This window comes from Opisthocomus hoazin, chromosome 2, assembly GCF_030867145.1.
Source record: "Opisthocomus hoazin isolate bOpiHoa1 chromosome 2, bOpiHoa1.hap1, whole genome shotgun sequence".
In the NCBI taxonomy this organism is placed as follows: Eukaryota; Metazoa; Chordata; class Aves; order Opisthocomiformes; family Opisthocomidae; genus Opisthocomus; species Opisthocomus hoazin.
In genome coordinates, this window is record NC_134415.1 from 13,011,635 (window position 1) to 13,037,249 (window position 25,615).

General features: G+C 41.1%; 1 protein-coding gene across 5 annotated transcripts in view; it reads right to left on the reverse strand.

The window, feature by feature from the left end:
- SMYD3 (SET and MYND domain containing 3) overlaps positions 1–25,615 on the reverse strand; it is a 426,029-nt gene that overhangs the window by 190,094 nt on the left and 210,320 nt on the right. The window contains exon 1 of one of the 5 annotated variants that reach the window (XM_075412654.1): positions 10,825–10,847. The exons of the other annotated variants lie outside the window; for them this stretch is intronic. The gene's annotated coding sequence lies outside the window, so the exon portion shown is untranslated. Of the gene's footprint in view, positions 1–10,824; positions 10,848–25,615 lie in introns of those variants that run through there. 5 annotated transcript variants of the gene reach the window in all.

The following is a 25,615-nucleotide window of genomic DNA, read 5'->3' on the forward strand; positions in this document are numbered from 1 at the left end:
AGCTACTGACAGGTCCCCTCCCTATCAAAACTACTCTGCTTCCCGTGTTTGTAATTTGTAGATTTCAACAACGAGCTAATTGCAAGATCCTTCTCAAAGTAAAATAACAGGGTGTGACTACACAACATATGTTGTTCTTCATTTACTCCAAGCACGGCTCCAGGAGGCTGATGTGTTTTCTTTTAATGCCAGTGAGATGTATATCAAAAGGAAGGTAATTCACAAGTAGAAGATGGTGCAGGACATGGCTTCAGGTTCCTTCAGCTGCCCGGGAAAATGTCTTTCATTTACTACTTACTTCATGAGAGGCCACCTGACACCCTGGGAGGATGCAATGATTAACTTTTGAAGCAGTTCCCAAAGTTCTGCTAGGACTCATTCAGGAAACCAGCAACACATGGGCCTCCTGAGAAATGTGCATTGCTGAAATGTTTCTCAGTTCCCAAATCCCAGTGGGAACCAAAAGCACCTTCTCACCCTTGCTTACATTTCATCCTATCCCTCAGAAGTAACATGGAAGCTATCAAGGAAAATCTGCCCCCCTGATTTTATCTCATTCCTTGAGAGCTTAATAAAACTAAGCAACAATCAGAGCATCTCCAGTACCTTGTCTACCTATCTTTCTGTTAACTTCACTGTCCATGCAAACTAGCTAGGGCATTAGGGCAGCACGGGAGCTATGAGTACCTAACCCATGACTGTTGCTAATAAAAAATTAAATGCTACAGCTAAAAAACTCTGTCATTAGGGCAATATATTACTTGCATTTATTTTATATTATTAATGAAATATTTCTACATAACCGTGGGCCTTCCTCTTAGTAGGAATGTGACTGTGAGTTGCAGTCTCTTTATCAGAAGTCTATAAGAGTCAAGACCACAATAATTTTGTGGCAGAGCCGACAACAGTAGTATGTAAATTCAGTGGCCCAAGAGTGTTCTGGACTAAAGATTTCATCTAATTTGGCACCTAGTCACACAGTAAGATCAAATAGACAGCGCCAAACAGCTCTGGCGGTGGCAATTCCCCTTCCGCATGACCACAAGTTCACCAGCGCATCCACTACCAGATCAAAAACACAAACAGATCATGCACTGACACCTGAGGGTTAGACTGGTGTCGGCGTGCATGTGGACAGCCCCAAGTCGGCCACGGGCGGATGCTCCAGCAGCAGCGATGCCCAAGGTGGGCACCGTCCCCCACGCTGCCCAAAGGGAAGGTCAGGGTCCTTGCCAGAGGGTGAGGGACCCTGGGACAGCCTGGCCAAAGGGCTCACTGGCACCTCGTCCACCCACCGCCGTGTTGCATGTCTGCTAGCCCGCTGCACTTTGCCTGTCCTCCGCTCCCAGGGCTCACAACAGCACCTGCACCCAGACCAAGGGGGCTGCTGGAACGTGACCCCGGGTGCTCGGTTGGCACCGCTCTCCTCCCAGCCGACCCAGCAAGCTGGCACAGCAGTCCAGAGATGAAGCGGCACACGTTCAGCTTCCCAACCTTCTCTGGAGAAAATGACAGCTTGAGTGACCCATTATTATTGAACTGTTTTTTAATGAAATGTTATTACTGTACACCGCTGCACAAAGAACATATGTGGCTGCAAGTGATTAATTACACTCTTGAAGAACCTAAAAAGAGACTCTCATCTTTAAAATACTTCATGGCAACTATTAATTTTTTCTCTTTAATTATCAGAGTAGCAATGGAGTAATGCACCCTTCAACCCAAATTTGCTTACTTTTCTTTTTCCTTCCATCCTATATCTTTGTTCATGTTAATTGTTGGTTCTGTGCAACAAACAGCCTTATTTCTCTCTTTAATTTATAGAAGATAAAACACATCAAAGCTGAAATCAAACCAAAAAACTTCAGTTTAAACCGAAATTAATATTTCAATCTTATTTTTTTCAGAAATGGCTGCTTCAGGAAATTCACATTATTTTATTTTCACCACATTTCCAAAGAGAATTAATTTAAGAATTGTGACTATCTCAGGGATCCATCTTCTGATGCTGAAATGCTAAACAGAAATACATCACCTTTGAGAAATGCTGAGCATCTACTGCTGAGCACTGAAAATCAGTGGTAGTGTACATACACAAAAGTACTGAAAATTCAGTAACACTAACTTGAGGAAGCTACATTCTAATACCATCCAAACAGAAACACGATTTTGCCCTTACCGTAAAACAGTTATTGTGTGAAGAAATGAAGAAGGCACCCACACAATAAGCTGACCTTTCTTAATACTCCTTTATGGTCTGTCTTAATGCTATTTTCCAAAGCCAAACTCTTCTCAAACCATTATTTTATACAGATTAAAACCGACCAAAGCAGGAACAGAAAAAAGAAACTTTGAGGATGCTAATCCATACGCTTCATGTATTCATACCTTTTCCAAACGAGAGAAAAACAACCAAACTCTATAAGTACATATGATTAATATCCATATCATAAAACGTAACCCAATTCAGGAAAAGGGAATTATTTCAGGCACTCTAAAAATTATTTTCAGTTTTACAGCAGGTCTATGGATCTCTGCTTTTAGCTGCTGAAGCAGAGTCATGACACCTGGCTTAGCAGACGGTTGTGTATGCATTGCAGAGCCATAGGCACCAGCTTGTCTTGTTAATTCGCACGTGAGGGTGCTGCTGGTCGGAAGCGGACAGTCTGCTCAAGAACAATTATTCTGTCTTTTACCACTCCTGTTGCTGGTAGCTGCAGCCAAAGCACTTAAAATGCCATCTATTTGCTGCAATCCACAAACGTACGTCAGGATAAAACTAGATAAGCACAGACACCTAGGATAAATACGCTTGCTTTTGCAAGCCTGATGGAAGGATGCAAGCCTCATTTTGTGAGAAAATGAACATGGTGAGTAGTGTTGTTACCTCCCTCCAAACACGATTCGCACGTGAAATAGTGTGTCCTCAAGAACGAGGAGTGTAATGATGCTTTATTGCTTGAGAAAGCCACGTGCCCCCAGAGAATTTGTGTCATCATGTGCCACAAGTAAGGCTGACAGAGCTGGCTTTAGGCTCTAATAAAAGAGATGGAAAAGAGGAGCTGAAAAAACACCGTGACAAAAGATGCTTTTGTTATGTGTTGAGATGAATCTGAATCAAAATGTGTTCACAGTTATAATTTCTTCTAGAACTGGGAAAACTGCCAGTAGGAATAGCATGATTTTGCTTTCCACTGCCACTATAATTCTTATTCCTATCAAAGGAGGCTGAAAAAAATTGCCAACTTATTTCATTAGGAAATGCAGCTAATTTACAGGCACAGTAATTTTCCCCCTACAAAATTGTATAATGAGCTTTAAACTCACTAAATAAAGGGTCTCTTCTCCAAGTGATTATGCTTAATTTACACAGGAATTAATGGTGACTGGACCTCCTTTCAGAATAGCTTTAAAAGAGCTGCATTACAAAAACAACTTCAACAGCTTTGAAAAAAATCCTAACAGTCGATGGAGTCAAAAATACTTATCTTTATAACAGTGTATGCATATAGGCATCTTCAAATATCTTTTACAGGATAGGCACGTAACCGTTAAATCAGGTATCAGAATTCAGCGAACCTATAATCCTGATTAATAAATTACTTGCTTAGGCATTATGCTAATAGAATGTATGGAAAAGTCTAAATAAACAGACGGTCAGAAATATCAGGGAGAAATACTTTCATCTTTGAAAATTGCTCTCACTGTATATTGCTATATGTTTATCTGTTTGTTAGGTCTGGTTTTATTGTGATTTTTTACTGGCTATTCTGTCTAAAGAATGGAAACTTAGGTTTACAGGCAAGCCTTGCCAAATCTAGCCTGATTTTCACACAGTTAAGTAATACCTAGAAAACCTCAGCATTTGCAAAAATCAGGTATTTTTTGATACTTACATAGAAATTAGATATTAGAAGGTATTCCCAATAGTAACTTCTTTATGGCCTCACTAAGGTAGTAGATGTTCCACATAAACAGATAACGTTTGTCCCTAGCGAGATATTAAACGAAATTAAAATGCTTTTTCCAGTTACCAAAAGCAGTTGAAGCAGTTGAGCCCGAGGTTGTGGAAGCAGGAGAAATGCATTTGGAAATTTTAGTTAAAAAACCCTCCCTTTCTTCCTTTGTAGTGTAGAAAGTCCTAGCTATGTTTTCAATATACCATAGAAGGGAAATTCATAAAACTTCAGGTCTGGAAGAGGCCATTAAATCATGTAGCCTGTCCTCCTTTATCACAGTATTTCACAAAAGTTCTACAGATAATGCAGAATCAGTGACATCTGTGAAAGTGATTAACAAAATCTAAGCCAAAATATTATGAGTGAGCAATACAGACCAAGACCTTGCTATCACAGAAGCTTGATTAACTTACAAGAAATGAAAAGAAAATAATTTTTTAAAAAAAGTAAAAATGAATCAGTGGTGTATAATCCTTAGGAATTTAGCACATTATGACTGTGGATCTAGTATTTCCTCCGATCAAAATCGGGATGAAGCAGCGTTTTTAACACATCATTCCCATCTACTGGACACGAGTGAGAATGCAGCTCAGAAACGAGTGAGAAAAAGGACACCCGGACAGCAAAACGGGGTGCCAGGTCTACCAGGAAATTCTCTAAAGCCATCTTCCCTACATCTTTGTTTAACTTTCACCCTCCACACGCCCATCCTAACACAGTCCGACGTCCCTCTCAAGGTCCAAAACTAACCAGTCTGAAGGTCTACAAGTGGATCTGGTAACTATCGTACATCCCACCACCAAGCCATGAACACAGTCCGAGTTTGAAGTCTACCAGGAGTACAGTGAACTACAGCCTGAGGCTCCTCTGGCAAGCGATACACGTTATCTAGTTTCCAGAAACCTTTGGATCACATTCCTGATGCAAATTTGAAAGGCTTTCTGGAGCTATTTTATCACCTCTCCCTCGACCTGGAAGTCATTTGCACACTTTGGAACCAAATTTAAAGCTTAGGGAAGAGGGAGGAGAGCTACAAGACCAAAGAATTTGACAGTGACAATGGTTTTCTCTGATAGACGAGTCTCTACTTCATCTTACAGAAATCCATCAGTATGTGGGTGGAAACATCTGCTTCTGAAAGTAACTGCACATCCATATGATGTACGCGTGTGATTAGATCCAATTGATTCAGAAGCAGCCTATGTCTCTTGAATATAAATGTAGTAAAGCACCTGTGAAACTGCTTTTTAAATCAGAATCAGTATTTACTGAACTGACACAAACCATTTAAAATAAATTAGATAATAAGCACTATCAAAGAGCACAAAATGAACTTACTAATACCTACAAAATGATGAGGGACAATTTACTGACAATATTGCCACTCAACAAAATTTGGACATCATGGTAGCTCATATGAACCATTCAAACTAGAGAGTTAGATTACATATGAACTTTGCATGACTGCACGTAACTATTGGTAGCAACTGGATGATGCTGGCCATGGAGAAGGAGAAGGAGGAGTCCACCAGAGTGGTGGCAGCTCCCAGAGGCTGGATGAGCACCCCCACTCAGAGCCCATCCGACGCCACACAGCCACAAACTGGTGTTTGCTGGTTTATAGATACGATGCACACTGAGAACTGATCTGGGACTTTAGGGAGATCTGGGAACTGCTGCTCAATTTGTTTGGATTTGCTGAGTAACTTCAAACAAGTAATTTCACCCCTCCACCATCTCATTTCCCCCCACACAGAAACTGGGCAATAACAGCAACCTCTTTTGTGTAGCAATTTGAGATTTTTATTTATAAGAAGAAATTATTACTGCTGCAATTAAATTCTTATGAACTTTATCACATATGTGAATAATAATGGCCCAGGAGCAATTTTTTAACCCATACTAATTGAAAAAAACTTTGCTGGACTTTGTTATGGACATGTATGTTTATATGTTTTTTACAGCGCACTCAACTTCTCTGCTTCTTTACCCTTGTCTTTTCCAGTCAGTTTTTCTCTCTTACTCACCAGCAGCTGCCCTAACACTGCCACACTGGCTCATACTTGTTGCACTAGCAACTTCATGACATCTTCCCTCAGCGTTCGGTAACACTGAACTTCATTCAGCGATTTCATGGTATATGGCAAAATGCTGAAGCTTTGCACAGTGCCTGGAACTGGATATTGCCAAAACCCACAACAACCTTATGTCATTCTCCAAAGTATTCAGAAGACTAAGACACAGCAACAACGACCCAACACAACTTGTTGCTCTGATTTTTCTGGAAGAAAAGGGGGGCAAAGGTTTATTTCTCAGCCACTGACCCCAAAAACTCATTTTTACTTTGGACTCGTTCTGCGTGGAAAAGGTGCAACACGTCAGTACACGGCTCTCCAGAGCATTCAATACACAGCACTCACCCTGTGACTGAAAGAAGAGGTTCATGCATCTCTCACGTTAAAGCAAAGATCCTGACTCTTCTTTCTAGATACAATCAAGAATTGGCTTTTTCAGAGAAAGAAATGCTAAATATGCAAGAATGTGTTTAAAAACTGGGCAGAAGCACCCATTTCATAATTCTCAGTTTTGTCACTCCTCGCATGCTAACACTCGTCTTCCTCATGCACAGAATGACACACATTTCTGTGGTATTTTATCACTACTAAGCACTATGAAAAGAGTAAGATTTTATGCAGGAACTGTGTTAATATAAATCATAAAAGTGGACACAGTATCTTTGTCCCAAGCAGAGATGTTTTAACTCCATGAGGCAGTAAGCACCCAACAGGCATACGGTAGCACTGGGTAGGTATATGTCAGCAGGTATTACAAATAGGAACTGGTCTACACATCTGGTCTACATCTTCCAGTTTAGTTTCATCAAAAAAGCATCAAGTTCATGCACTCCAGGACTGCTGCTCAACCAAAACCAACCAAAGGGGACTGACTGGGAAATTCACTTCAGAAGATCACTCCTGGTCTGAATTAAAACATGAATATAGATGCACTTGTTGAGACACTCGTTTTTTGTGGTCCATTAAGCTTTGACAAATAAACACATCTCAGCAATAACCACACAGATCATCATCACAGGAACAGGATTTGTATTTTTGTTGTAGCTACAAAGGACAGTGACTAAAGCTCCCCATATACATGCTGAATTGGTTTCTTCCACAAGAGCTAAATGATTTTCAGCCTTAGTTTAATCACAGCTTACCATCTTAGCAGGTGGACCTCCACTGCAGCTGGCTTATCCCCTCTCTCCAAGACCCTGTCATTTTTATTGTCAAAAAGTACGCCAAATTGCACGTTAGCTACTCACAGGCCTGGAGTACAGGGCATGGGATCCAAGGAGTGGCCAGAATACCAGGGACACCAGCATCCCTACTCACAACCAGCCTGCGCTGCTTGGCTGAAGGACGAGGTCCAGCTCTCGCGCACGTTGCAGGGCACTGGGTGCAGAGGAGAGGACCCCAGCAGCAGCAGCGCCAGGGCCCAGGCATCCCACTTGCTCTCAATGGGGTGCAGATATCACACAGTTTGCAATTTGACATCTTCAGCTTCAAAGTCAAGTTAGCAAAATGGCGGCTGTTTTGAAAGCATTACAAGGCACACAGAAAAATTTAAAATGCTGAAAAAGAATTATAACAGGGAACAGAAATTCCTCCATGAGCTATTAGTATGAAATCGGCCCAACAAACCATTTCGATCACCACTATGACTTAGCAGCACCTGACTGCTCAGTGAATTATCTTGGCAGTATCAACCCACCCTGTAGATAAGGACCAAATATCATCAAAGTCACCAATGAAGTCAGCATTAATTTGCAACATTTTGTAAAGGGCCTGAAGACCAGAAAAAGGATGAGAGTCACAAAACGAGTGACATCTTCTCGTACACCCAGATGTGGTCCCTTGATCTTCCTCCTGAGGCACTAGGACAAAACAGTGCGGAGGAATTGCCATTTGTGCTGTTCTGTAGATGGTGTATGCTCCTCCAGCCTGGCAGTTGGGAACTTTAAGACCCTTCCACTCTCAGGAAACCAATTGACGTGTCTTTTCTTGACGCAAGTTTTAACATCTACTCAAGTTAAAACCGGGTTTGTTTTATAGGATGCTAAAGGAAACAGTAGGAAACAACCAAAATTATGTTAGTTACCTGTTACATTTCAGCAATGGCTGAACTACAAAATCTTCAGTCAATCACTTCAAGTTTCTACCAGAACAAACTCCTAAATAGATATCCACCGATATGAAAGTGGGATTTTAAACTTTTGGATGGAAGAAATCAGTGCCTCGTCCTCTTGCTACATAAAATATCCCTTCTGTTCTCATTCCTTTTCCCAAGCCTTTTAGAAAGCCTAGTGAAAGTGAGAACACACCTTTCACACTTCCAAGACTGCACCTGAATTTTCACCTTGCATATTCAAACAAGGCAGCAAAAAAATTTAAGAAGAACCACAAGACATAAATGTATCTGTTCTCATGGAGAACTGAAAGGTACAGATATATCTCAGTCACTGTTTTTATTCTTTCCTTCACTGATGAAATTACAGTAATGAAAGAGTTATAAAATAGTGAATGTGACAGTTGTATGTTGAAACAGAGACACACAGAGAAGAACTGGCATTTTATTATTATTTTAATAAATACATAATCTAACTGATTTACTTAGATAAGACACGAAATGGGATGCGCTAGATCCAGTGTAATTATTTCTATTGACACAACCTGCTTTTGGTTTTTGGTGCTATATGAGAGTAAATCCCTGCCATCTAAAGCCAACAGGAGATCTAATCTTCACTGCCTATAAAAGGGAGGCCCTGTACAACTACTGACACAAAGGAAACAGGACCATTATTTCCATTGATGTTCAGTGTTTTACACATCTTTCACATTATCAGCTGATGATACTCTTAGGAAAATGTAAAACTGAATTTCTGACCAGAATTTACATTGTTTCAGAATGAAGAGTAGAACATCAAAACAGGTACCAAAGGAAAAACAGCAAAGATAAACAGTGCATGAAATGCTATAGCGAAAGGACAGGTGACCACGGCTCCTTCTTGCTGCCAGTGGGAACGTGGGCAGACTGGTCTTCCCTTCCCACACCGTCGCAAAGTCGGGAAGCCTGCCTGGGGAAGGTGTGTAGCAGCGCCCATCCCAAACCACAGTGAAGAGATTAATAGAGGGTGATCTATCTTTAACCAATAGGCTCATCCAGTATAGGAGGTAAAAAACAGTTTAGAGAGGATAAATCTTCATTAGTTTCTTTGAATAATTAATTTATTATCAACTGCTGCAGCACAAGGCTCCCAGGGAAAAGCGAAAAAAGAAAAATTACCTCTAGAAACATTTTCATAAACTACATAGATATACTGGTCACTTTTCTAGGAACTTTCATGCATGTAACGCATTGCCTTGGCCGAGATCATTTGCAACAATAACAATAAACATACTTCAAGATACAAGACATTTTTTACATACAAGTAAATTTTAAACCCTGATTTTATCTCAGTCGAAATGACCAGTCTCTTGGTAAAATTGCACAAAATGTATTCAGCACTTCGAGAATAAGGGATATTGTTTTGAAGAGATGCATCATATTTTTCATACCGAATCTTGTGATACATTTCAGTCCTTACTTTAACTACAAAATTCATTGTAATTACAGAGGCGCAATAGGTGTCTTTTTAATAAGGACCCAATATTTCATGCTATATTATTTTCTGCTTGTTACACTGAAAAAGAGTCTCCCATGCTACTATTTCCAACATATGTATGGAACAGAATTTGAATTGAACCGTTGTTGAGTCTCTATATTTCTACAACTTTTCTGAAAACATTGCCTCAGAAACAACATGCAGGACTGCATTCTTCAAATTTCTGAGACCATAACGTTCTAAGATTTGCTTTTGTAGTATGACCTGCATATATGATATACTCTGTTTCCGCTAGAAGGTGGAAAAATATGCTAAGAAGTACGCTCAATGTTAGGAAAGCATATTGAAACTAAGTTTTGTAGAAAGCATACAAAAAAAGCCCCAAATAAGATATATCCAAGTCAATCAGCACCAGGGTTAGGTATTTTTTACCTCTGCTATTCAGAGATAACATTTTCAGCCAAAAAGACTGCCAGTGCTTTGAACTGGGATAGCCACAGCATGGTCAGCAGGTCCATCTAGATTTTCTTCATTCCATGCCTAAAGTGAGGCACTAGAGCTAGGAAACTAAAACCCTTCCCTGCAGATGGACCATGAGCTAGGTTTCTGCCAGGAAAAGCTGTAAGCCCAAGGCCCACCTCCCCACCCCTGATGAGACAGAATAAATTAAAAAACAAATGAAAAGCAATCCATTCTTCCTTATTTGACCATACCAGGCTTGTAACCTGCTCTCAAAAAACGAAATTACAGAAACACAGCGATGTAACCAACTTAGCACACAACAGATAAAATGGGGATGCAAGGCGATAATCGTGTCTCAAAGGACAGAATGAATTCTGAGTTGACCTCTGCAAAGAATATGCAACTCCATGCCCAAATTTGGATCTAGACAGATATAGCGGACACATCTTATTTCTCTGTAAGCCTGCGTTTAAACACAACTTCACATCAACCTCACTTCTGCATGTGCATACATCTTTGGGAAGAAAATGATAGCTGACATAGAGCAATAATCCTCTGGCAAAACATTTTACAAAAGATGACAGAAAACAGGCAGCACAAGTAATGGGAACCTCTGGAGAAGATGCCAAGGGAAAATGGGAAAATATAATCAAAGAAAATCAGCTAATTAAGGCACTGGTATAACAAACACATCTGAATGACTAGAGTTTTAAATAAACATAGACTAGATCATAAACTTACAGATGTTGTCAAGGTACGGTAAGGATGAAAGAAAATCCTCTGTGACTAAGGATGACTGACTTGTGTGATCAGTTGAAGAAAACAATATGAATTCAAAATAAAAATGCTCCAGGACAAAAAACAGGACCTATGAAGAGAAGAAAGGAGAAAATGTTAAAAAAAAAAAAGAAAAGAAAAAGAAAAGGAAAGAATTGTGTGTAGTCTAGCAACAACAATAAATCTTCTACAAAGTTAAAACTAAGAAGAGGAAAAACACAGTGACTTTCTAAGAGGATCAAATGCTCAAACAGCATCTGTGTCAAGTGCTGAGAGTCTATCAGTCTTAGCAGAAGAAAAAATGTACCATGTACACTTATTAAATTCCAAACATTGCAGTGCAAAGCTGTAACACCTTTCACACTATATCAAGCTGCTTCTGGAGAGGCTGGGAAGTAAAAAAAGCTAAAAATGGACCATCAAATTTTAACTTTTGCTTGTGCAGCAACTAAGTATCATATTAAAACTTGAACTAATGGGATGAGTAATGTATGCTATGAAAACTGGATTTATGTTAGAACACCCGCGCTCCCACAAAGGATGCTGAGCCCTGTAAGAGCCCTACTAGTGACCCAGGACCCATCTTTTCACCATACTCTTTCCCCAGCTGAACAATAAGGATGATGACATTGGCACCTTTTAGGAAGAACACTGAGATCTGTTCATTAAACTAGACAGACAAGAACTAAGCATAACTAGTATTTTCATGAAGCGAAAGACAGGATAAGGAGAAGAGTCTAAGATATATCCTGTAGCAAAAAAAAACGTTAAAAGGGACAGGAAGGTTTACATACTGCATTTGTGTGTGAGATTTTAATTTAGTTACAACCAACTTCCAAGATTACTATAGCTGAAAGGAGCTGAGAGTAAAAAAGAAGCCCTCGTTTGTTTATTTTGTTTAAAGTAAACATTGTTTGCTCAACTGCCCTGAGTATTTAAACTTATTTCTTCCTGCAAGAGATGAATAATACTTTGAGGAGAACAAGCTTTGTAAACCCATAACATCTGCAAAGATTCTGGGCACAGACTAGCATCTGAAACCTATTTCGTCGTATGACTAACTTCCTAGTTCATATATTCCCTTTCAAGAACAAAACACAAGTTCAGTTTAGTTTGTTGCTAAGTACAAAATACACTTACCGAAAATTGTGGACTAACAGGTGCTAAGTGCTACTTACCTGCAAAAGAAACCAAACAGAGAGTTACTTAACAGCACAACTAACTGCACAGGAGAGCAGATATAATTTAGGTGGCTTGGTGGTTAATCATTCTATTTTTAACACCAGAGTTAGATGGAAAAATGGAGTGAATCAAGGATTTCATCAAAAAGAAATATAAATTACAAACTCCAGGTTGAATACTGTGATGTGCTGTGCAAAGTTCAGTCTCCGCGAAAATGCCTCATGGCTTGAACTTCACAGTCCCCGAGGGGATGGTGAGACTGCTGAGACAAAGGGCTCACACAAAGGCCTGTCTGCTCTGAATTGCTTCTGTCTCCTCTCAGATGAGCCCCTGTAACACGGAACACAAGCACCTCACAAGACACTGTCTCTAGCATGTTAATTTCCTGGACTGACTTCACGGGAACCATGAACCAATATTGTTTATATTACACAGAATTTCACAACTTAAATAACTAAATTCATTAGTACACCACACTAAGGCACTGAGAGTTGGGTAAGAGTACTCCTATTACCGGATCTCACATTTCCATGTCTTGGCCCCATTTTTCTTTCAAAACTTTCTTCCTTCTGAAAACCACACGTGCAGCATCTGTTACTTTCTTTGTTTCTATCACATATGACAAAGTTGCAAGGTTGTAAGCCATTAACAGCAGCATCTTCAATCAACGATAGAAAGGTTGGTCGGACGGAGCCTCTGCACTACATCTAGTCCAACTGTTCTACCGGGACTGCATTTTCACATAAATAGATAAATTCTTGAGTTTAGTGTTCTTTGAAATAGAAATATCAAACAAGGAGTTAAATAAAGGGACAACACATTTTCATTGGTACAATCTTATAATTAAACAGTTCTAAATATATACTACAGTCAGACACCACATCTTTTTACAGCAGACAGTCTATTATTGTGGTACGTAGAGATACAAAGGATTGAGGTTAATGGAGTTAACAGTTGTTCATCTAAACCCAAAGTCCACAGAAAATTGTCTGAATACTCTTTGGCATGTGGCATCTTTGGCACTGTTCTACCAAACATTGTGTTATTTATCCCTTAAATCACAAAAGACATATGAAGATGCCACAAATCTTTTGAACATATATACTGTCCACAGATGTACCAAATTCACATTTTTTCATCATATACACAATGTCCAAAGCCTAGTTCATAAACCCACTCTGCATTCCTATTGAGGTCCTGGCAGCTTCCATAGCAGAGAAGACTGACAAGTGGAACAGAACATCGTTAGAAACATGATCTACTAGAATCCACCATGGCAATGGGGCCTTTTGCTTTGAAGACTCAAAACAGGATAAAAAATTGAACAAAAAATCTTCTCAGAAATAAAGGTTATATTTAGGGAAGGAAAACAAATATATCAAAATCACTGGGATGATAACAGAAACAGTGGTGTAGGCTTAAAAATGGCAAGACATTCCCCTGATAGCTTTGCCATTGATCATACCAGAAACCTTGTTAAATGCATTTCATCTCAGCTCAAAATTTGAAACAGGTCTCGTGCAGTCTAAATAAATCCAGCAAAGGCGTGTTCTTCTTTTGAGCCAAGTTTGTTATCAATTATGCTAAAAAGTACAGAAGAACAGCAATCTTTAGATTTCTGACTATAAGCCCAACAGGTATTTTTCATATCTAGAATTCCCCTGGTGATGTAAGGAGATTAATGCAATACACTATTCACAACATTATGACACACTATAATTATCACCATGGATGCCAGAAACAATTTTGCCCACTGCGATAGACTGGGTACTATCCAAAAGAAACAAAACCAATCCAGATTTTAAAATATATGGGTACAAATGCACTATACTTTGATCGCACTGACAAGAACTTCAAGGAACCCAAGGACAGCTGGGGCTGGGGAAAGAATGATGCCAATTTAATCTTTCAGACTGACAGTTCTGTTTGGGACAAGGAAAGCTGAGCGGATATTATTCAGCAAGGGAAAATCACTGTGGAGGAAGAGAAGCTGTAGGAGTAATATATTAAAAATAAATATGGAACTTGAAGGCATGTTTAATGTAAAGCAAGCCAAACGCTTTGCTAAAAAATGTGGCCTTTGTACTCTTTTGAAACTATTACATGCTAAAAATGTGGCCCTTGTACTCTTTTGAAACTCTTACCATCGTTGATTTTTTTTTGCTTTCCTCGAGCTAAGTCCCTGAGCAGACATTAAAATAGTTGTAAATGGTAATTAGTATTCAGAAACACATTTGACCCTGAGAAATAGAAAAGCAGGAGCTCAGCTTCGCTGCTCTAGGACAAACTCTGTCCCTGACACCCTGCCTGGGCAAAGAGCTTCCGAGGCCTCGCAGCCCCCGGCCCCTGGGCACAGCGCGATGCCCACGCCCACTCCCACATGAGCGTGCCATGGAGAAGCCCCAGCAAGGGGCCATCACGGGACGGTGAAGGCTGTGGGTGGCACCGACACACGGGGCTGTAGTCCTTGTCACAGCGAGTGATGAGCACTGCTGAGTCTTTGGGAAACTGGGAAAAGTTGAACTTGCAGATCAGTTGGAGGGAAGGAAAAGCTGCTAGGAAAAGCTTCTCCAGTTAAAGCTAACTCTGGAAACAACTGTAATTTCCCAGGAAATCCAGCTCTGGTGTTTGCACAGGGCTGTTACTTACATGTCATTTGTAAATAATCCTGCCCCAAGGCACACAACTTTAAGGACGAACCAAGACCCTTCAAATCTTACGTGTCTTCTCCAACAGAAAACCGACTGGCAGCTCTGCATCTGCTCCTACTCATCACAAGCAATCACGTAGACTTGATTTGGCCTCACAGCCTTCCCAGACCTGCCTTTTCACAGCACTTCATGTCCTCTTCTTCCCTCCTGCACACTGGACAAGTCGTGCTTCAAGCTGGCCACAGAAACATGGACAGGATTTGTCCTCAAGAATTTCTTCATCCCAAAATTCCATTTATGCAACAGTTGCTGCCTTCATAGGATGACAGTAAAAAGGCACCAACAGTGCAATCTGACGCCATGCCCCTGGGGATCACTTAAATGACTGGCTTGAAACCTACCACGCACATTTCCCTCCAGGAAGCAGAAATATAATACTTTCAATGATTTATCGAGAGCTGTTGAAAAGTCTTTGCCAACCTCAGGAAATCAGCAAAAGTTATATTTTCACTGGGTTTAGAAAGAGGGGAAAACAACACAGAGACTGTAGGTGTTCCTCTTGGTTTGCTTTTTGAAGTCCTGAATTCATTGAATGCCTAGCTCGTCATATAAACAATGGACATAGCTGAATGAGGCTACAAGATGCAAGGATGTGCTTTCAGTCAACAGGCTATAATTCATTTGTCACCTGAAAGAAATGAGAGCATTTCCCCATGTTTAGAACAGGCACGGCCAACCCATCCACACTGCTAAAGGTTTCTAAACTCACAAAGGAGGGCCTACAGCTACCAGGTTTTCATATACACGTTAATCACATTAGCAATGTCAATGTCCACTGAGGTAAAAAGGAAATACAATAACATATACCTGCAGAAAAGCTTTCCCCAGAAAGAGTAAGGAGCATCCCTGTAACTCTCCTTCAAAATTCCCGCTGTCTTCTACTGTAATCCCAACAGAAATCGGCAACATTTGTGCTTTACCAAAAATCTCTCACTAAAACTTACATCCTCCTTTGAGCCAGAAGAGATCCTGTGAGCTGGTTTCTCCCACCTGTGCCCAGAGAGAAGGATGTATTCCTCTGGACAGCAAATACAAATACTTTAAGGTTAAATTCTGTTTTAGTAGATATTTCTGTAATGTGTATATGCTATTTCTCAGATAGGATATTGGACTTCTGCTTCACCCCCCCCATATATGCTATAACTGATCTACTTAGCTACATCTATATTTAATACACTCTAATAATACTGCCTAAAAAAGTTTGCTTTTGTTCACTTCCTAAACAATAGTGTTCAGCTTTCAAAGTTATTAAAGATGCACCTAACTTCAAACAATTATACACTGTGGCCTAATCAAAAGCATATTGAAATCAAACTTTCATTGATTTTTAAATAGCATTTGGATCTAGTTTTTGGTGCTCAAAGAAAGCATTTTTATTTCAGCATATTTCATTGCATTCAAAAACATTTAATCCACTTCTGGCACTCTCTCTTAAATGTAATTTTCCACAGATAATAATAAAAAATTCAGGATTGCAGTAGTCCCTAAAAAAATAAACATCAATGAACTTGCATCCACTGAGTTGGTGTTTCAGTATGAGTCAGAACTTTATTTCTTACCAAAGAACAACCACCACATTGTTCTCTCCCTCCATAAACTGCGAACAACAACTGTCATCCAGATACTGGTAATAAGTAAAAAGGCTTATATCAAATCTAATGACTTTCGTGATCAATAGCCCTAAAATTCAAAAATTGTTTGTAAATTAAATGTAGATCTCTGCGTACACTCATTACACCTGAATGCTTACCATAACAATGCACTTCAGTTCTTTTCTAAAATTCCTTACATCTTTTTAAGTTATGGGTCAAAATTCTTACTCAAACAGGTCATGAACTAAGTTTTGCTGGACCAAGGACTGTAGATTTTGGCCTCAAATTCAGAAGGGAACCTGGACAGGGAAATTCCTCATGCCAATAGATCTTTAAGTAACACCATGATTTCTGTTACAGATCTGTTTTTATCTGGGTAAGTTCTCACATGTATTGCAACAATTATTTCTGATTACACAAACTTGGCTGATTAGCTTTAGATAATCTGCATCTCTTCACTAGAAACAAGTTCCCCTCCTTCACGCTGAAAGTCATCAGTGTTGAGATGGAAACAGGTACATGAAAGCTGCAGCACAGTCTATCCCCTTGCTTTCAGCTTTTCCCAGTACAGAAATGCAACAGCTCCAGATATCATTTTTTAAAACATGCCTTTCTCCAAACATCAAATGCTTGTTCATGTTACCAGCACAAAACCTACTTAGAAACAATTGCAATAATGCCTGTGATTGTATGCACAATTACATTACAAGAAATTGATGGAAGCTTTGTTCCAGAAGCTGGCAAATTTGTATGGATTTATCCAATCTATGCTTTGGATAAAGTCATTCACCCCAACAAATAATTTCAGGAGCTCATTGGTCCGCAGAGTCGAAAGTTTGTGCTTGTGCTAAAGGGTGACATTTGAAATGCAGCAGATCTGCCATTATTTTTAGCTTCGCACTCCCAATAACATAAAATACAATAATGCTGAGCTTTGCTAGGCAAAACCTGATCTAAATCAAAACAAGGGGGGCTCATACAACCCAGTCTCATGTTCCACTAATTCAGTGTAAATTCTCCTATGTACCAATCTACTTCAAAGATTTTTTTTATTTAAAAACTTAGAGACACTGCAGTCATTGTCAGTGACTGACCTTGACGCAAACATCAGTTGATTATCTGTCAGACATCCCCTTTTTGAGCAGGCAGCTTCTGATCCTTTTTTAGCATATGCCTTTCCGAACCATTGCTCATTCCATCTATCACCAGCACTGTTGTTTTGTACTGTCTGCATTTGATTTTTAAATACTTGAAAAGAAAGTATTCTATTGATAACCTCCTTAATACTTTCCTATTCCAAAAAGAGTCATTTTAAATATCCTTTAATATTCCACATTTTTCCTTAATTTGAACTCCCATGTCACTCACTGCCTCTCATCTATTTGTTTATTGGTATTTCTGCATTCTGCCTACGCCCTCTCATTGTTACCTCCTGATACCTTTAACACCAAGTTGTTACTATAAAGTGCCTTTCTGTTTCGTCAGTGCCCTCACATTGCTCTATCCCATTTATGCTCACAAAATATGTAACAGTTTTAAAATTAAACACAAAATACAGAAATGCTGTAACAACTGAGAACTTCAATTCATGACTTCAGAATCACAAATACTAGAACCAGCTCTCAGCTGGAATTCACTTTAATTTAGTTTGCTTCAGAATGAGGCTGTCCAAAACAAAATTCTTAACTGGATTAACAAGCATTAGCTGAACTTTCAGTTTCATGATTCAGCTTAAATTGCTTGTAAGGGCATATAATTATGCCAAATAAAACATAAAATTGAAAAAAATTCAGTCAACATTCTAAGAAAATGGTGATTTTTCTTTAGTCATGGAAAAATACTGTGACTGCTCAAGGATAAGAAAGACCTAGGTTTGAATGCTCGGAGACCCAGGGTACTGAGTACACATCCTTCAATCTCTTCCACAAATGCTTCTTCCTATGGGCTGCCATGTTCTTATCTCGGACGTTTTCAGCAGAGATGCAGATGCAAAGCTCATGCCCAGTTGGCTGAGACATCGGCAAAGCCCCTGGCCCAATGTGGGCTCACTGCACTGAGGGTTTGCACACATACACACAGTAAATCTGACCTTTCCACGACGTGCCAAGCCTTACCACATGTGCACAAGGTGCAGGCACCAGGGGTTTGCCAAGCGAACTGCACACACACTGCTCACCCTGTCCATGTGCTCGGGAAATAACGGGGCACAACAGGAGCAACCAAAAGGCTACCACATGTATTGAAATGCCAGGCAAATTCCTCCTGACCACAATGTCTACCCTGAAAGAACAAATGGCATCTTCAGCAAAAGGCTACCCCCACAGACTCCCATGTCAAAGTCAGTCCGATTTTGTTTCTGTTTCATGTATTTTTACAACTCCTCTTTCTGAAGGCTGCTCCAAGGCCTCACTGCTTTCATGTTTAAAACCTTTTTATAATTAACAGTCTTCATCTATCCCTTCCCATTTTTACCTACTAGTGCTAATGACCTTACAGAGAGATGTAAGATGCCTTTAGAAGTCTTCATTCAACTTGTTTGAAGAAATCTCTTACTCATCCCTATTCCCCGTAATCCATCATTTTCATAGCCCTGCTTTGTACCCACACAATTTTGATTTCATCTGTCTCTAACAGGACTTGAGCTACATTTAAAAACCACCACTGGAAATTTCTCAGCCAATAAATTTCAGGAGTGCATTTGCCTTTTTTTGGTGACATCTCACTAGCGGGGTTGGTGGTTCATGGTATGGCTTAGCAGTACACACCAGTGCCTACTGGTCAGTCCTTTCCAGACTGGTGGAAATCACTGGGGCTGGTGACTCCCACTCTGCAAACAGTTCTTGTTGTCTGTCCCCAGCCACTGCAATTCAGGTCGATCTCATTTCCTTTCCTGAGCTACATGACTGGAGGACGCAGAGAAGCCCGAGCCAGACTCTTCTTGGAGTTGCACAGCAATAGAATAAGATGCAACAGACGCAAGTTGGAAGTGGGAAATTCCACTTAGATATAAGGATTTTTTTTTTTTAATTACAAGGTGGCCAAATAATGAAACGGCTTGCCCCAAGCAGTTGTAGATCTCCCTCCTTGGAGGTATTCCAGGCTTGACTGGACACAGGCCTGAGCAACCTGATCTAATTAGACCTGCTTTGAACTGGGGGATGTACTAGACGACCCCTTGCAGGTCCCTTTCAACCTAAATTATTCTAGGGTTTTTAGTCTGGTGACTTGATCAGTCAGTTTTTTCTGACTGATGAACTGTTGTAATTGTTATACATAAGGTACTCTTTATGCTTATTTTGCATGATTTAAACCAGTGTGGTGATTTCATTTTATGCTTGTCTTTCCTGACTGTGACAACAAGGCTGTGTTTTTCATTTGCTGTAAACTTTTTGTCAGCTTCTTCAGGTCTGTTTTGGAGGTGGTTATTCACCCATGTAGATCTGGACTCTTTCACCTTTCTTCCCAAGCAAGACAAGAATTCAGGTTTTTCTACAGGTTCTGCACCTCTGACCTATGGAATTCTACTTTGGCCCTATATTCAGCTCTTGAGCTCATGATTGTAGCTATGAGCATGAACGAGACTCCTTAAAGTTTATGCTTTCAAAGTTAGAAGATAAAACAAATTACAGACCTACTTTTGTCCATCTGATCATTTAATTTCAGTAGCGTTACAGTGAGGTTCTTCCTAGACATAATTCTGGCATGCCTACGTCCAGTCCAAAAGAGCATAATCTCCTGCTGGCACAGGTGCTATTAAATAAAGGAATATCTTATATACAGGAATAATTGGGTTCAACCATCTTTCTCCAATATGTATTTAACAAGTAATATGGCATAGCTATTGTGCCTGGCATTGCGTGGCTGTGAATCAGAGTCACATTCAAGGAATACAAAATTACACATTCATTTTGCAGTATTTATGATGTAATCTATGAACACAGGTGCTTACTGTTTGCTCTTCAGAAGCGCTGAGGATCTACACCTTTAAGCTGCAAATACTTAACTCTATCAGCTGTCAGGTGCACATCTCCCCTCAGCAAACTGCAGGATAGAGGCTTCATTTATTTCTGCTCAATTCATCACATTTTAGCCAGCATGGAAGTCTGGAGTCCACCAACAGTATAATAAAATTAACACTCACACACACCCCCCCCCTTCACCTTAACCTTTCAGGCCAAGAAGCTAACCATCCCTGACGGCAAAGGAGCCTGGCCTTGCTATGGAGTCAGTAAACCCTCTGGTTTCACGGGATGCAGCCAGTTTGTCTACAGAGGCCATTCCTTGAGTGCAGGTGGGTATCATACAGAGACACCCCCAATAAAGATTACTTCAGGTTGTAACTGGTGCTGTGGGAGTTCCAGTTAGCATCGGCTGGTGGGAGGCAAAATGTCTGCTGGCATCTTCTCTTCTCAGTTCTCTCCAACCACACTTTCAGCAATCAGGAGAGCTGGCCCTTGTATTATGCTTTCTGCTGTAACCCTAAACAAACTCAAGCCCTTCACTACTTGACTTCATTTCTAAGACTTCATGTCTTGACTAATTTCATTTGCTCCCAGCTCCTGCAAGTCCTGGGAGAGCACACTTCTTCATATGTGAAATGCAGCTATTTGAAATCATGCTGCCAAAATAGATGTACACACTTCAAACTCGAAGCAACAGGATAAGCAGCATTTTAAAAGCAAAACAAGCACAAGCTAGGCAGTGTTTTCCTGCTGACAATGTGTACGACAACGTAGCAGACATGTACTTTTAAAATGCAGGTGGGCTTTTATTCCTGGCAGTGCGATGAGAGTGGTAGTTCTGGATGTGGGGGAATCGACCCCCCAGAAAAGGGGATTTGCAATGATACAGCACAGAGGTAGCCTGGAGCAAGCTGGCACCATCTAGAAGGCTGGAAGAGAGCCAGACAAACTACGGCCCAGGCTCCTTGGAGCCTTGTCTGACATCAGAGCTGGTCCTCACTTCGGTGGGAAATGCACAGGCACAGGATGAGTGGGAGCAGGTAGATGGCAGGTATCGCCTGCGCTGCGCATGCAAAAGGGTACAAATTACAATCCCTTGAGCACACAGAGGCAAAGCAAGGTACACAATGTCTTATTATATTAAGGCACATTAGGAAAATGACTGTTTACATTGGTATACAAGGCTGTGAACATGCAAAGCGGTAACTATCAGCACAGGCATCAGCATGTTCTCTCAACTTTGACATGTTCATGAGAGTCGTAACAAAAGAAAATACACTTGAATCATAACAACTATTGCCCAAGAAAGGTAGTGTTTAGCACATATTGTCTCTCTACATTATTTCTGACTATTGAAACTAAGTCAGAAATTGGTATCATCAGTTGCTATTGCTATCCTGAGCAATTTATTTCTCCCCAAAGACGAAATGTGTACGATCATCAATAAATAAACAAATTCAACCCACTGAAATAGCACATTTGGCACTGCAAGGCTATCTAGGTGCTGTGTTGTTAAAATACCTTTAGTCAAGATTTGGTACAATGTCTTACCTTGTACTGCCTGGTGAAAAGGAAGTTATTTCTCAGCTTTCTACTTTTTCATTTAATTTTTAGGTTTTTTTCATAATGGTAGCAGACCTCAAATCAACACGAGGTTTTAGGAGGAAGTGCCAAGACCTATTGCCTAAAGCGTGTACCCCAAAATCTCAGAAAGTTGGCTTCGTTTGAACACCAGCTAGAGCAGTAAATGCCGTAAACAGAAGAAATACATATCCTCAGCTCTGATGGATGAAAGAGTGAAAGCAAGGGGGGGACTGCAAATAGGTTTCTCCCCCACCCTCCGTCCCCTTTCAGGGCAAGTCTTTTTCTCCAGACAGGCTCTTGGCTGAGCAATACCTGTTCATTTCCTGCATCAAAGCAAACTCTATGAAGTCTTCTTCGATGCACTTCCATATATCTCTGTGTGCCATCCCGAAAGACTGGCTGCCTCCCTCTGCCTCTCCCAGCAGTGGTCTGGCTGCGGAGGCAGTGCTCACCACATGTGCTTGCCAGCTCTACCCGCCTCTCCTTGATGGGCTTCTCCAGCAGTGCTCAGGGAAAGGGCAGCCTGCTCTGCACCCCAAAGGCCCCCTGAAAGGAGGGGTGCAGGGGCCAGGGCCGGCTTCCCTTCTGCTCTGCAGCTACAGCCATTTAACGGAGCATATGGCCTGCAGCAGGAGGGAAACTCCTCAACCTCAGCCAGGTTAATAACGAAAACACTCAACGACTGCTGTTGTGACCAATCTCACTGAATACTAGTATTAATGACATTGGCACAAAAACACAAAAGCAAACAAATAAATTTCCTGAGGCCTAAATGTCTGGAGGCCTTGTCAACAGAAGGAGGATTGGGGGGCTCACACAGCAAGTGCTGGATTTTCTGGAGGGGTAACAGAAATGGGATGAAATTTAATAGCAGAGTGCAAGGTCAGAAGCTTTGGAACTAATAACAAAACTTTCTGCTATAAACTATGAGGTTGTCAGGTGGAGGAGCTGCGTAAGGAGAAGCATATTTGTTGAATATGGAATGTCTGCAAATCATCAGCCATGAAAACAGTAAACCCATCACATGATGTATCCTCAGAAGAGTGAAGGAAGATATAATTCCCATGGTAAAGGCCCCTGTGAAAGCTCCTCCTTTCAAATGCTAAGTACAATGCCAACCATGTTTCAGAAAGAGTCCTTCCAACCAGAACAGGCCCAGAAACAGGCTTCAAAATTATCAAGATAACTTTCTAATGCAACAGAACTAAACAACCGCATGTTTTACACGAGCAAGACCAGGACAGGAAGGATAGTATTCCTGTCTGGTAATTTACCAGGCAAATAAAACACTCCAAAGGGGGTTTTAAGCTAAAAGACACACAGGTACAAATTTTAGAAGAAAATTAGAAAAAACATGCCTAGCAGCAAAGCTCTGTAGGTGCCTCCCCATCAGAGTCCCATCATCTTAAGTGGGGTTTGAAAAGTTCATAGAAAGGTGAAGGTCAGAGGAGTAAATGTGATGAAACAGGGTTGGATTTACAGCAGGAAAACTACTACTTTTAAGTTACATATTAGCATCGGATTGTTATCCAGCACTTTCCTGTGTTCTCTGCAGAAAATGTCCACAAAATTTGTTTATTTTTTTAGCATTTCTGAATAGCACTGGCAAGTTTTTTTCCCCTCCATTTCTTGCAAAAGTGCCAGTACCTTTTTTGCTTTTCACACTAACACTGTAACGGTGCATCTCTCAAACGCCTGAAGGTACGCCTGACAGCTTGTCTCCTGCTGTGCCCCACACAACCTCTCCGCAGCACAGAAAAGTAGGACGTGCCCATTCTCCCTTGCTCCAGCTGCCTCCTCTCAGCTCTTATTATTTTTGTAATTTCTAAAATAGTATGGTGTATTCCTTCAAATCTATGCTGTCTGTCACCCTTTCCTAGCCTACAAATAATGCGATCTGCCACCTGGAAGAAACACATCATTTGCACTGCTCCCTCCACCTAGATGCTGTGGCAGACACATCTCTTCCCATTAAACAAGACCCCTTGCTGTAGAGCAAGACTGTCCTTAGCCTTGCACCACAGTAACTGCTGAAGGATTATGCTTCACAGTCAGAAAGAAAAAGCATGCAAAATACAAACCTGGCTGTTAAAAAAATGTCAACCTTGTGAAAAACAAAATCAGCGACAAGAAAAAGAGGCTTGACAAATTGTATAAATAACGCAGCAGCAAGTTTTCTGAGGGAAGAGTTAAAGTAAGTCACGAAAAAGTAAAGTAGAATCACAGAATCACAGAATGGTAGGGGTTGGAAGGGACCTCTGTGGGTCAACTAGTCCAACCCCCTGCCGAAGCAGGGTCACCTACAGCAGGCTGCACAGGACCTTGTCTAGGCAGGTCTTGAATATCTCCAGAGAAGCAGACTCCACAACCTCCCTGGGCAGCTTGTTCCAGTGCTCCGTCACCCTCAGAGGGAAGAAGTTCTTCCTCATGTTCAGACGGAACTTCCTCTGCTTCAGTTTTTGCCCGTTGCCCCTTGTCCTGTTGCTGGGCACTACTGAAAAGAGTCTGGCCCCATCCTCCTGACACCCACCCTTGAGATATTTATAGCCATTTATAAGGTCCCCTCGCAGCCTTCTCTTCTTCAGGCTAAACAAGCCCAGCTCCCTCAGCCTTTCCTCATAGGACAGATGCTCCAGTCCCCTCACCATCCTCGTAGCCCTCTGCTGGACTCTCTCCAGTAGCTCCTCATCTTTCTTGAAGTGGGGAGCCCAGAACTGGACACAGTACTCCAGATGGGGCCTCACTAGGGCAGAGTAGAGGGGAAGGAGAACCTCCCTCGACCTGCTGACCACACTCTTCTTAATGCAACCCAGGATCCCATTGGCCTTCTTGGCAACCAGGGCACACTGCTGGCTCATGCTTGACCTGTCATCCACCAGCACACGCAGGTCCCTCTCCGCAGAGCTGCACTCCAGCAGGTCCACCCCAAGCCTGAAGAGCATTCCTGATCCCAAGTTCTAAAAGCACCTGAGAAACACACAACTCCTCAGAGCTCTGCCTGAGAGTGATGTCAGGAAGCTAGAAACAGCTCATCAATGGTGCTGAGGAAAGTGGAAATGTACTCCATGTTTTCCTTGACAAGACCCATGCACTACAGAAACAGCTGTTGGAAAAGGACAGCCAATGGCTCAGAGCTCCAGCTTGGACCGTTAGTAGAAAAAGCAGAAAAATAGTTAAATGGGCAGAAAATAAAGGCCTTCCCTCAGAGGGACGTGTCCTCAGTCCCCAGATAATCAAATAGCAAAGACACTTCTCCAGACAGCTATTTGCTGTTGAAAATTGTAGTTTAACCAGATTAGGTTTGGTAAACATTTGAACAGAAAAAACAAGACTGTTCTCATTTCTTTGGACAATAATAAAAGTGAAATGTTTCTATGCCCCCAGACCAGAATATTATTGAATGCTAATTTTGCCGGACTTCGCCTCAAACTGGAATGACAGAAAGTTTCAGAATGTCCAGCTCTCCTGGACAATGGAAATTCCAGTTTCCAGTCAGGTCCCTCAGGTATCACTGACAAAATTAGACTTTGGATTGTCCCCACACCTAAGCTTTCTTTAAGTGGGCTCACAGCACTTCTGTCTTTCATGGAGAAAACATAATGCATTTATCATACACCTAATAGCAGCTACTGACCTCTTCTGGTGCACCTTACCAGGACAGCTTTATTTTGCTGGCCAGAAACAAGTGGTCCCTTCCTAAATGTTGGGCGCCATCTGCTAAGCC